This window comes from Notamacropus eugenii, chromosome 5 (assembly GCF_028372415.1).
Source record: "Notamacropus eugenii isolate mMacEug1 chromosome 5, mMacEug1.pri_v2, whole genome shotgun sequence".
Taxonomy (NCBI): Eukaryota; Metazoa; Chordata; class Mammalia; order Diprotodontia; family Macropodidae; genus Notamacropus; species Notamacropus eugenii.
Window position 1 is genome coordinate 117,843,957 of NC_092876.1, and position 12,967 is coordinate 117,856,923.

Sequence of the window (12,967 nt, forward strand, 5' to 3'; positions counted from 1 at the left end):
GAAAGTTACTCCCACAGGCCTTTGACCCAGTAGGGAACATTCTAGTACTAACTAGAGCTAGGTGTGGGAGGGACAAATTATTCTACCACAGTCATCCCCATGTTATTAGCTGTAATGGACCTAACTGTACCATTACCAAGTAGAAGGTGATATAAGGATATACTATTTCATTTTTGTCTTTGTAACTCCAGAATTTAGTCGAGTACCTGGTAAATCACAGGCATTTTAATGATCAGTTATTTGCTTAGCTCTAATATCAACAAGGAAAGTGGGGAGTTAGGAACAACTTTAGCACTGCTCCAGTTGGTGACTTGACAACGTAAAATGTCATCCTCCAGCATTACCAAGAATAATGGGTCTCACTGGGGACTTCTCATTCAAAATTCCTTTCTCTGATCTTCCGTTTTCTTATCCATAAAATGAGATATGTGGACTAGCTCATCTCTCATATCCATTCCAGTTCTTGGACTCAATATGTTTTAATCCTATTTACAAACCACAGGAGAGTAAGGAGATGTTTACTGTCCATACCAGCCAGGTAGCACACTGGATAGAGTGATGAATCTAGAGTCAGGTTAGTTCTGAGATCAAATCTAACCTCAGACATATGCTAGCTTTCTGACCCTGGGCAAGTCACTTAATCTGTGTCTGACTCAGTTTCCTCATCTGTAAAATGGGGATAATCATAGTGCCCACCTCCGAAAGTTGTAGTAAGGATAAAATGAGATAGTATTTATATAGTATTTTCCAAATCTTTAAGTAATATAAAATGCTAGTTTAGTTTTGCTGCTGCTGCTGCTACTACTACTATTACTACTATTACTACTACTACTACTACTACTACTACTACTACTACTACTACTACTACTACTACTGCTACTACTACTACAGTCTAGGAGTTATAGCCTATAAAAAATCCTAATTAGGATCTTTCTGATAAGTTTAAATCAAAAAATCCCCACCAAACCCTTTTACATAGCTGTGATGCAAGTATGCACTCTCCCTCTCCAAAAAAAAAAAATTGATGTTCCCTCCTTTGTCAAACAACAGCTGTTCTATTTGCTAAAGGCAACTCTTCTACATATACCACCAATAACATTCTCTTGCATATTTTTTGAGATTGTCACCATGATCATTTCCACTCTCTCTCGCCAGTCTTCATCCTTCCCACATCTAATTTTCTGACCCTACAAGTATGTAAATTTAGGTATAACAAATATTTCCCAAATATAGGCAACTAGATGGCACAGTGGATAGAGCACTGGACCTGGATTTAGGAAGACCTGACTTCAAATTCAGCCTCAGACACTAACTGTGGGACCCTAGACAAGTCTGCCTTGGTTTCCTTTGATGAAAAATGGGGATCATTATAGCATCTACCCTCCAGAATTATGAGGATCAAATGTGATACTATCTATAGAGAGTTTAGTACAGAGTGTGGCATGTAATATGTGCATAATAGATGCTTGTTTACTTCCCTTTCTCTACTCCCTACCTTTCCTTACTTTCTGTACTAACAAATAACCTTTCCCTTTCTCTAGTGTTTCTTTTTAAACCCTGGAGCCTCTGATAACCTGTCTTGCTTTGCAAAGGTCTGCTGAGGTGGCGTGTTTTATCCTCAGACCAAAAACAGAATAGTTTGATGGTATCGTTGTACATCCTGTGAATCAAATCTGCATTTCTTTCTAAATTCTTGGCTCTGGGTTATATATGAGGGCAACAAATGAGAATCAACAGAGCAACAAGAATCAGCCTCGCTCAGAAGAGAGCAGTGCCAATGGAGGTCACCTTCATCCTGTTCTCTAATTGTTCTCATTTACCACAAAGGTTTGATGTGGATTTTTAAGGTGGATTTCTCTAAAAAGATCTTGATAAGAACTTTACCCTCAGTTTTACTGAACATGTAACAACAGTGGTTTTAGCAGCAATGTTGTCTATCCTTTGTGGGTTCATAGAATTATAGTTGGGTTTTTTTGCTATTTTTACATTTTATTTATTTTATTTTAAATTTGTGGAATAAAACAATAATTTTCATTACACAGTATAATAAAAAAGACAATTGCACATGAAACTGAATTATAGGATAATAGATTTCAAACTAAAAGAGATATTTGAGACCATAGAACTCAACCCTTTCATTTCAACAAATGAGTAAATTAATGCTTAGAGATATCAAGTGACTTGTTTAAGGTCACACAGCTAGAATACGTCTGAGTTGGTATTAGAACTGAGGTCTTCCTGATTCCAACTCTAGTAGTCTCCCCTCTATACCACACTGCCTTGCTGTTGCTATGACAAAACAATGCATCACCTAACAACAAAGATTATTGATGAGCCTTTGGTCATCAGACAGCAGTCTGCCATCAGTCATCTAATAAAAGTCTTTCCAGTAGAATCTATTAGAACTTGTGTGCTAACTGTATGGTATTCAAGAATCCGCTCACCTCCATACCACAGTGATATACCAGAGAAGGAGACTGGATGCAGAGGGTTATACCTTTATATTTTAGAAAAGATTGAAAATAATCTGAAGATTTCCATTTGCCTTTTGTTTCATTGGAGAATTTCTCCTCACCCAGCTCAAAATGGCTCTTCCTCACAGATGTGGAAGGCAGTTGTCCCATGTCTTTCAACTGTATCCTTCAGCATTCAACTGTGGCCTAAGCACTTTATTAACAGAGCAGCTTTATTTCTCTTTAGCTGGATATCTGTGTCACCTTGAATATATGACTTCACCTCAGTTTCCTTACCTGGAAAAAAATGAGAGAATTTAGGGTAGATGGTGTGTTCTAATACCCTATGATTCTATGACTCTATCCTACTTATTATCTATGATAAGTTGGTAGTAAGTACAGCTATTAGAGAAGTCCTTTCCTTTCAACTCTTATGCACTTTTCTCTAATGCAAATGTATATTATAATTATTTATGTTCTGTGAAGACAGCGCCCCTTACTAATCTAAATATTTCTTTCCTAGTACCTAACACAGTACTCTGTAGATAGTAGATGCTTAATCAGTGTTTCTTAAATAAATAAATGAAGTTGGCAAATACACCTCTTTGGTGTTTTCCAACCTGTTTCCCACCTCTCACCATTTCTGGCATATTCCCAGCAGTCTCCCAGGTTTTCTCATATCAGTATTGTACCCAGGCCGGCTAGTTCTTGATCGCTATGTCTACTTATTCTCAAATGCCAATCCACATCAATGTGGTTTGCCTATTTCCACTGGGAGCTATTCATCTTAACTGTCAGGTGTCAAGGGATCTGATAAATTTACTCATAATCACACTGAGGTACGTTCTAATAATAGCTTAGGCTTGGCATTCTTTATTAGCATTCCTTAATCCAAAGAATTTTAAGAGCATGACTGCTAGCATCTTCAAATGGCAAATGTTCTGGAACAGGTACAGTTTCCTGTTTCTCCCAAACCACCAATTCTGTCTACTTCCTCTTACTGTCTGAGCAGCACAGTAAAGATGCATCTTAGAACAAATGAACTGACATAGACTTTAGAGATCACTTAATCCAACCCTCTTATTTTATAGATGATGAAACTGAGGCTCAGAAAGGTAAAAAATAACTTCAGAATCACACAGCTCTAATAAATAAAGCCCTTGAACTGAAATCCTTGTCTCCTCGGTCCAGTTTCCTTTCCACTCTATCATACTAGCTATGTTTTTCTTCATTGTGATAAATTCTCATTTTCCTTCTCCTGTACACATGGAAACAAATGCAAAAGAAATTGATTTTCAAAAGTATATGTAATTAAAATGCTATAAGCATGTTGCCAGAACCAGACCTAAAACTTCCATCCCAACATTTCTGAAAATGAGGACATCTTCCATAAGTCTGGGAGGAAAGAGGCCATGCCAAACATAAGACTTAATGAATGTTCTGGACTTGAATTCTCCCCTTGTGAGCTGCCGATTGGTATTTATTGTGGAGTAGACATCTGGCTTTCTATTTTTAGGAAACCACAGCTATTAAAGTGATTTGGGGCTGGTTTTCAGATGTGCACTTTCACTTGGACCTCATAAGAGACAGGGCAGGGTAGCATTTAGCACAACCAAGAAATGACGCCATTTTGCTCTCAGTTATGTGCAGGCAGATGGCCTACTCCAGGGATTGCTGGAATTTTGAAGTGATAAGGCCTTACAGCTGTTATGTCTGGTCACAGTGCAAGACAGACCCAAAGAGGACCAGCAAGGTGAGAAGCTCATAGGCATATGCTTCTCCCCTCCTTACAGTGTCTGAGAAGCACAGTAGTAGATTGCCCAAGTTAAAAGGCAGTGTGGTATAGTGAATAGTGTTCTAGACCTGGAGGGAGGAAGAAGTGAGTTCATAACCTGCTTCTGACATTTATTAGCTTTATGACCTTGGTCAATACCTTTTATTGTTGTGTCATTTCAGTCATGTCTGAATCTTCATGACCACATTTTAGAGTTTTCTTGGCAAAGATACTGGAGTGGCACACTCCTCCAAGTTATTTTACAGATGAGGAAACAGAGGCAAACAGGATTAAATGACTTTCCCAGGGTCACACAGCTAGTAAATCTCTGAGTCCACATTTGAACCCAGGAAGGTAAGTCTTTCTGATTCTAAGACCCATGAGCTCTCCATTGTGTGACCTACCTACTCTGATCAATACCTAGCATTTATACCAGTTATCATTCACATAATGCTTTAAGATTTGTTAGATATAATAGTGTCTCATAGTGAGGGAGATAACATAAAAATAACTGTCTCATTTTATAAATAGTATCTCATTTTATCTTCACAACATCCCTGGAAGATAGGGGCTTTTATTATCTCTATTTTATTGATGAAGAAACTGAGGCAAAGATGTCAGGTGATTTTCCCAGGGTCATACAGCTAGCAAACATCTGAGACTAGATTTAAATGCTGATCTTCCTTATGCCAGATCCATGCTTCTATTCACTGAATCACCTAACTACCTCTTAATCAACTTCCCCAAATCTCAGGATGTTTTTTAATCTGTAAAATGAAGATAGGCATCTATACAACTCTTCTGTCTCCTTCCAACTTTAAATATATGATCATGAGATCTACATAGAAACTCTTATCCATATGAGAGATTCATGGATTTTCCCTCATGTCCTCTGTGTTATCTATGTTTTCTGAACCTGAATTTTCTGATCCTTCATTCTTTGCAGTGATGATTTCTTGGAACAAAAAATATTTGGAGTAGGAGGTTGCAGGAAAATGGCAGATCACTGAATGGAAGGCCAAAGGGAGGTTTGTCTCTTTATTGATAGTGGCACCACACAGCTATTTGGGGTTTTCTTGCTTAACTGTGAGGAGTGATGAATGAATTTCCCTTATTATTATATGGGGGAAATTGATTATGAGGTTATGATGAAAATTAACTGATGATCATTACAGAGAGATAACCAGTATATATTAAGAAAATGTATTAATGGAGGGGTAGCTGTGGTTTCTAGATTTCTCAACCCATAAATGCCAAAGACATCTTCAAAGGTCAGCAAGGAAGTTCTTTCACCTGAGTGAGCCCTGGCCCCAGGATGGCAGCAGCCACTGTGGCAGCAGCATCCACTTTTGGAGCCCTCAGCCTAAAAATCTTGGGGGAATCCAGTGACTGATCTGGGTCTCAATCCTGAGTGTCAGTCCTGGGGTGAAGAGGAGCACTGATGTTGTGGAGCTGGTGGAGGCTTTGGAGAGGGAATCCTGCTCGCAGATCCTGGGCAGAAAAGAATGCTCATGGTTGCTCCAAGACCAGAGCACAGACCAGGAGATTGTGCCATGAAAAGTTAGTCAGTAGCTTTCTAAAGGAGACCCAAAAAAATGCTGAAGAAAATAACACCTTTAAAAATAGACTAACCCAAATGGCAAAAGAGGTCCAAAAAGTCAATGAGGAGAAGAATGCTTTAAAAAGCAGAATTAGCCAAATGGAAAAGGAGGTTCAAAAGCTCATTAAAGAAAATAGTTCTTTAAAAGTTAGAATTCAGCAGATGGAAGCTAATGACTTTATGAGAAATCAAGAAATTATAAAACAAAACCCAAAGAATGAAAAATAGAAGACAATGTGAAATATCTCAAAGGAAAAATAACTGACCTGGAAAATAGATCCAGAAGAGATAATTTAAAAATCATTGGTCTACCTGAAAACCATGATAAAAAAAAAAGCCTAGACCTCATGTTCCAAGAAATTATCAAGGAAAGCTGCCCTGATATTCTAGAACTAGAGGGTAAAATAGAAATAGAAAGAATTCACCAATCATCTCCTGAAAATAGTCCCAAAAGGCAAACTCCTAGGAATATTGTAGCCAAATTCCAGAGTTCCCAGATCAAGGAGAAAATATTATAAGCAGTCAGAAAGAAACAATTCAAGTATTGTGGAAATACAATCAGGATAACACAGGATTTAGCAACTTCTGCACTAAGGGATGGAAGGGTTTGCAATATGATATTCCAGAGGTCAAAGGAGATAGGATTAAAACCAAGAATCACCTACCCATCAAAACTGAGTATAATGCTTCTGGGAAAAAATGGAATTTCAATGAAATAGAGGACTTCCAAGCATTCTTCTTGAAAAGACCAGAGTTGAATAGATTTTCAGATACAAGAATCAAGAGAAACTTAAAAAGGTAAACAAGAAAGAGAAGCCTTAAGGAACTCATTAAAGTTGAACTGTTTACATTCCTACATGGAAAGATGTTATTTGTACCTCATGAGGCCTTTTTCAGTATTAGGGTAGTTAGAGGGAATATAAACATGTAGGTGTGTATGGGTATGTATGTGTGTATGTATGTATATATTATACATGTGTAGGTATATGTACGTGTGTGTATATATGCATATGTGTCTATGTGTGTATACACACACATAGACAAAGGGCACCAGGTGAGCTGAATATGAAGGGAGAATATTCAAAAGAAAATAAAATTTACCGTTGAATGGAATGTACTAGGAGTAAGAGAAAAGGAGATAGAGCTCTTACAATGGAAGGAAAAAGGGAGGAGATGAAAGGTATTAATTGAGCCTTACTCTCATGGGATTTGGCTTAAGGAGGGAATAATACACTCAGTTGGATAGAAAATCTATTTTACCCTGAAGGAAGGCAAGGGGGAAGGGGATAGGAGAGAGAAGATAATAGAAGGGACAGCAAATTGAGGGAAGGGATAATTGGAAGCAAACACTATTGTGGGAGGACAGATCAAGGGAGAGAATGGAACAAATGAAAGGCAGGATACAACAGAAGGAAATGTGGTTAGTCTTTTACAACATAACTATTATGGAAATGCTTTGCATTGTTACAAATGTATGACCTGTATTGAATTGCTTGTTTTCTCAATGAGGGTGGGTGGGGAGGGAAGGAGAGAATATGGAACTCAAAGCTTTAAGAATAAATGTTAAAAATTGTTTTAGCATGTAACTGGAAATTGAGCTACACAGGCAATGGAGTATTCTGCCCTACAGGAAAATAGAGAGGAAGGGGTATGGAAGAAGGGTGGATAATAGAAGGGAGGACAGACTGGAGGAAAGGGTGTGTGGATGCATGCTGTCCCAGAAAGAGTGGAGGGGTACAGTAGTCTGAATTTGAAAGGTACTCTTTATTTTTCTCTTTGCTGTTTCTTTCATGAGTAACATAGTTATTTGTATGTTATCTCCCTCATCGGAATGTGAGCTCCCTAAAAACAAGGACTGTTTTCGGTTTTCTTTGTATCTTCCTCGCTTAGCAGAGTACCTGGCACATAGTGGGTGCTTAACAATTTTTTATTGACTGCCTGATTTACTGACTGACACAGTGCTTGGCACATAGATTGAGCTTAGCAAATATTTGTTGGCTGACACATTGTAAATACGAGTTACCCAGAAACTGAGTTTGTCTTAAATATATACTCGCATACATAGAACCACAGACATACACAAATAACACCTCTGTGTTGCTGTAAGATTATTATAATCCTGAGTATGTTTTTGTTTTAAAATAAATTGACCTTGAAATACATGATGCTGATTCAACCAGAATTTTTAAGCACCTTCTGTATGCAAGGCAGAGTTCTAGGCCCTACCTTTGGGAATAACAGGCATAAATTTGAATAATTTTTGCCCCCTTCTTTTCAGAAGCTTAAAATCAGGTATTGAAGACAAAGTAAAGATAAAAATTACCAAAAGATGGTAGAGGATATGAAAAGTACCATAAGAGAGGCGGAAAGATAGTAGTAACCTTGAGGAAATTCTTTCCCATCTGTGTGACTCAGCTTCCTTATCCGTGAAATGAAGATTTCTAAATTCTTTGATACTCTAAATTTTGTAGATTACCCAAGGAAAATGACCTTATATCTACTAAAGTTTGTCTCTCCAGTAAGACTCTTAGAAACAGGGATTGTTTCGCAACTTTTTCCTTTGTATCCACAGTGCTTAGCACCCTGCATAGCCCACATTAGACCCTTCATAAATGCTTCCTGATGTACTGATTGGTTCCAAATCTCCATGCTTCCATTTCTTTTTGTGTGCAATGAGCACACCAGATGAGATCAAATGATGAGTTCCAGATTGGGAGGCAAAAGACATGGGTTTAAAGTTTTAGGTAGATTTTTTACCCTCTCCTGGACAGAGTTCTCTCATCTGAGGTCTTCTTGTCTCAATCTCTCTCCTTTTCCTTAAGAACAGATTTAATGATGTGACTCCCCTTATTTGGTAACTAGTCTCTGTATTCTTATATTTGTGCATACTTTCATTCAATGGATTCTAAGCTTTTTGGGGGCAGATACTGTATTCTTTTTTGTCTTTGTGTCCCTAGTGACTGTCACAGTGCTTGACAGTTAGGAAATATTGAATCCAGTCAATCAGCAAGCATTTGTTAAGACGATTACTTGTGCCAGGCACTACATTAAGAGCTAGGAGAATAAAGCAAGGCAAGAGATAATGAAGAGTATTATGTACTGGCGGACATGATGTCAAATAAGTAGGCCCATACATGGCAGATAGATAGACAGACAGATAGATAGACAGACAGATAGATAGGTAGACAGATACATACATACACACATATATATACATGGATTGGTAGAAAAATACATTAGACAGACAGATATATACATACATACACACATAGGTGGATAGATGATACATAGATGGGTAGACAAATGCAATACATAGATACATGGATAGATGTGTAGACAAATAGAGACATAGACAGATACATACATACATACATACATAGACACAGGTACGTAGGTGCAGAGATACACACATAGATGGATAGATACATAGATATGTAGATGGGTAGATAGATACATAGATGGATAGATCCATACATACATGCACACATAGATACATAAATAGATGACTAGATACGTAGATGAGTAAATAGACAGTTACATTAAATACATAGAGACATATATAACTGATAGTTTGATATACAAAAGTAAAAGGTTCCCTAACCTCTAACACTTATGACTGATGGTCCCTTCCTTCTCTAGTCCTTTAGTTATGTTTTTTTATTTGAATCAGAGAAAATACAAAGTACTCTTAATGTTAACTATATATGTGTTACTTCTTAAACTCACAATTCATTCCAAAGAAAATATCTAAGTTTGGATAATTTTTCTACTTACCCATTCTTCTGCATCCCCAGGTTAATGAGCCAGCTGAGTGGATTAAATAGCGATTCACGGACCAAAGAGCTATAAGTATTAAAAGGTTTTAAAATGTAGTGAACAGTTTCAGAAAGTCGACTGGCATAACCAATAAAGAAGTTAACAAACTCTTAGGTTTCTATAATAGACATACAAGGTTTTAAGGAAGGATGATATTATTCCTGTTGTACTTCTCAGACCGTTTTGGATCCAGGTCTGCGGACCACATATTTGGAAATATGATGAGCAGTTGGAGCATGACCAGAGGAAAATAACCATAGTGGTTCCCTAGCTGGATACCATATCAAATGAAGATTGATTGGAAGAACACAAAAACACAGAACCAAACAATTAGGTGGATTCAACTTGGAAAAGAGAAGACTTAGAGTGAAGAAAGGGTAGAACAAAGACTTTTTGTTAGTGTTGTAGAAAGAATTCTTGGTCAGTAAGGGAGAGGATTACATGGGCTCTAAGGTCCCCTCATGTTGTTGAATTCTGTGACTATAACCTGATGATTTTCTCTAGGTATCTGAAGAGTTATGTAGAAGGAAGTATAAACTGGTTTTGTTTTACTCCAGAGGTAGAACTAGGAACAAGGGCTACTAGTTGTGAAGGTAGATTGTTACTTAACAAACAATTATTTATAATTAATTGCATAAAAATGAAACAGCTGCCCTGGGAGAAAAGTAATAGATCATTGTTATTTTTCTCTCCCCCGCCCCCAACCCTAGGTCTTCATTCAAAGATTAGATGACCACTTAGGGATACTGAAGCAGGCGTTATTGGTCTGAAATGGATTAGTTACTCAAATGCATACGAGTGCTCTGCGCTCTACTCAGAACAGTATTTGCCCTTTAAATTAAGAGATACTTCGATATCACTCCCCAGAACTTTAGAAGACAATAGAATCCTTACAATTATAGGACATTAAAAACATTATACTCTAAAAGCAGATTGACATCAGTAATAGGGTGGTGGAATACTCCTGGACAAGTCAGAATAACCAGATTCTAATCTTCATTCTGCAAGTGTAGAGCTGAGAAACTTTGACCAAGTATCTTGACTTTTCTGTGCTCTGTATTCCTTGTGTGTAAAATGAAGGTAAAGGTGTGCATGATCTCTAAAATCCCTTCTAGTATTGCCATTCTGTGATGAAGAGTCCTAAAGCATCCACTGACTTCCCCATTAAATTCCATTTTGCAAAAACTTATTGAGTTTTCTCAGATTTTATTTAAAATGACTCATTCTGAAAAGATGCATCCCATGTTCTCTCTCCCACATCCTTTTTCAGAATACAGCTCAGATACTGACAGTTATAAAGCTTCCTGTTTCTAGAAATAGCTGTGTGTGTACTAGCTATAATCATGGCATGTTTTAGGAAGTCAGAAAACTGCAAGTAGTGAGAACAGCTAACTAGGGCAGCAACATGACTTGGTGGAGAATGGCCTCGGACTTGGTCTCTGAAGATTTGGATTCAAATCCTCACTCTGCTTTTCACTGACTGTGGAAAAGCCGCTTAGTGTCCTCTAAGCCTCGGTTTTTCCATATGTGAAATAAAGATAAAACTAAAACAGCTACTAATACACATACACACACACGTATGCACATATACAATTTGTGAATGTTCAGGAAACTGAAAATTTTCAAAGAATTGTAAGCTAAACAATTAGTATCAGAAAACAGCCAAAAGCCAAACTTAAGAGTGGTGGTCATTTTTACAAGAAAAGGGAACAGGAAGAGAAGGGGCATTATGGCCTCTAACTATATGGGACCTTAGGCAAATCACTTATCATTCCTGGGCCTCACTTTCATTATCTGTAAAATCAAAAGGCTAGACTAGATCCCCTCTGAGGTCTTTTCCATTGATATATCTATGATTCTGTGCTTTAAAGATTCGTTACCTAATGAATCCTGGAAAGCCCTGCTTTTCTCTGGCTGACATCTCCAGTCTTGGCTCACTTATTCCCCCTACTGGTCTCTTGATGTCAATGTCCACATTCTGGATTGAATCCTTACCACTTCAGCGGTATTTCAGTACAAAGAAAACTAGGAAACATGGATTAAGTACAGAGTGCTATGCTAGATTCATCAAGAAATAGGAAATTTAGCCGTATTTCTACAGACAATTTTTTTATATATAATTTTCGTATATGAGGGGCTAGGTGACACCACAGTGCACACAGAACTGGACCTGGAGCAAAGAAAACCTCCATTCCAATGCAGCCTCAGGCACTTACTAGTTGTGTGAAACCTAGAGAACTCACTTAATCTCTTTTTGCCTCAATTTCTTCATCTGCAAAGTGGGGATAACAGCCCCTACCTCCCAGAGTTTCTGTGAGGATTGAATGAGATATTTATAAAGCATTGTTAAGACATCTGGAACACAGCAAGCTCTATATAAAGTTAGTCATCATTATTATTAAGTTAGCATAGTATAAAATCTCACTTGGCACATGTGAGAAATCTACATTTAGAGAAATGAAGTTAATTGAACAGCCTCATTTTCCAGCCTAATGTTATTCCCAAGATTCCATAGTACAGTTATATCTTCCATGATGCCTGTGCTGCTTTCTTCCACACAACAGGGGTTTAAGGCATGGAACCCCTGTGATCTGGAAAATTTGCAAGAACATTTTTGGCCCTCCCTTTGTACCAGAAAAGAAGCTTTATTTTTCTTTTTATGAGATGTTTACAGTGTTAAAAAATAAAATATATTGATATTATACATATATTTTATGTATTTCTGAGTTTCTAAACTTTTTCTGTGTCATTTGCTGGCTTTTACATGTCATCTACACCTTCTGTAAAACTCCCAAAATATTCCCATTTAATTTTTTATGCCAACCTATATTATATTGAAGCCACTATGGGGAAAGTCATGATATGGAAGGGATAACTGCATTCTCTTCTCCTTAACCATGTTCTTCACTCTCCCTTCTTGAGGCCTTTGCTCATAATCCTGATTGGAGGTTGATGCCTGGAAAGCTCTTGGACCCCCTTTTTACCTATTGAATTCCCGTTCATTCTTAAAAGCCAACTCAGTTGCCATATTCTCCCTGAAGTCTTCCTTAATTCCCTCGTCAATAAAAAATATCTCATTTAGATCTCCCAAGATAATTTGTTTTGAATTGTTAGCTCATGTTGGGCATTATTGATCTCATGTTCTGCTACTAGACTATGTCCTCTGTGGGAGTAAGAGATTCTGTCTTAGCTATAATTTGTCTTTCCCCTAATTCCTAGTGGAGTGCTTTGTGCACACTGGTTATCTAATAGATATTTGAATCAGGTAGGTGGTACAGTGAATGGAGAGCTGAACATGGAGTCAGGATGTTCTGAGTTCAAATC

The 12,967-nt window shown here is 37.6% G+C and overlaps 1 protein-coding gene and 1 long non-coding RNA gene across 17 annotated transcripts in view; one reads left to right on the plus strand and one right to left on the minus strand.

Moving 5' to 3' along the window:
• DLG2 (discs large MAGUK scaffold protein 2) overlaps positions 1-12,967 on the plus strand; it is a 1,590,913-nt gene that overhangs the window by 931,320 nt on the left and 646,626 nt on the right. The window lies entirely within an intron of this gene.
• Positions 2,483-12,967, minus strand: part of LOC140505080 (uncharacterized) — a 33,254-nt gene continuing 22,769 nt past the window's right edge. For all 3 annotated transcript variants that reach the window (XR_011967343.1, XR_011967342.1, XR_011967344.1), the window contains 2 exons: positions 9,602-9,670; positions 2,483-2,750 (listed from right to left, as the gene is read on the minus strand). This is a non-coding gene — a long non-coding RNA (uncharacterized lncRNA). The remainder of the gene's footprint in view (positions 2,751-9,601; positions 9,671-12,967) is intronic.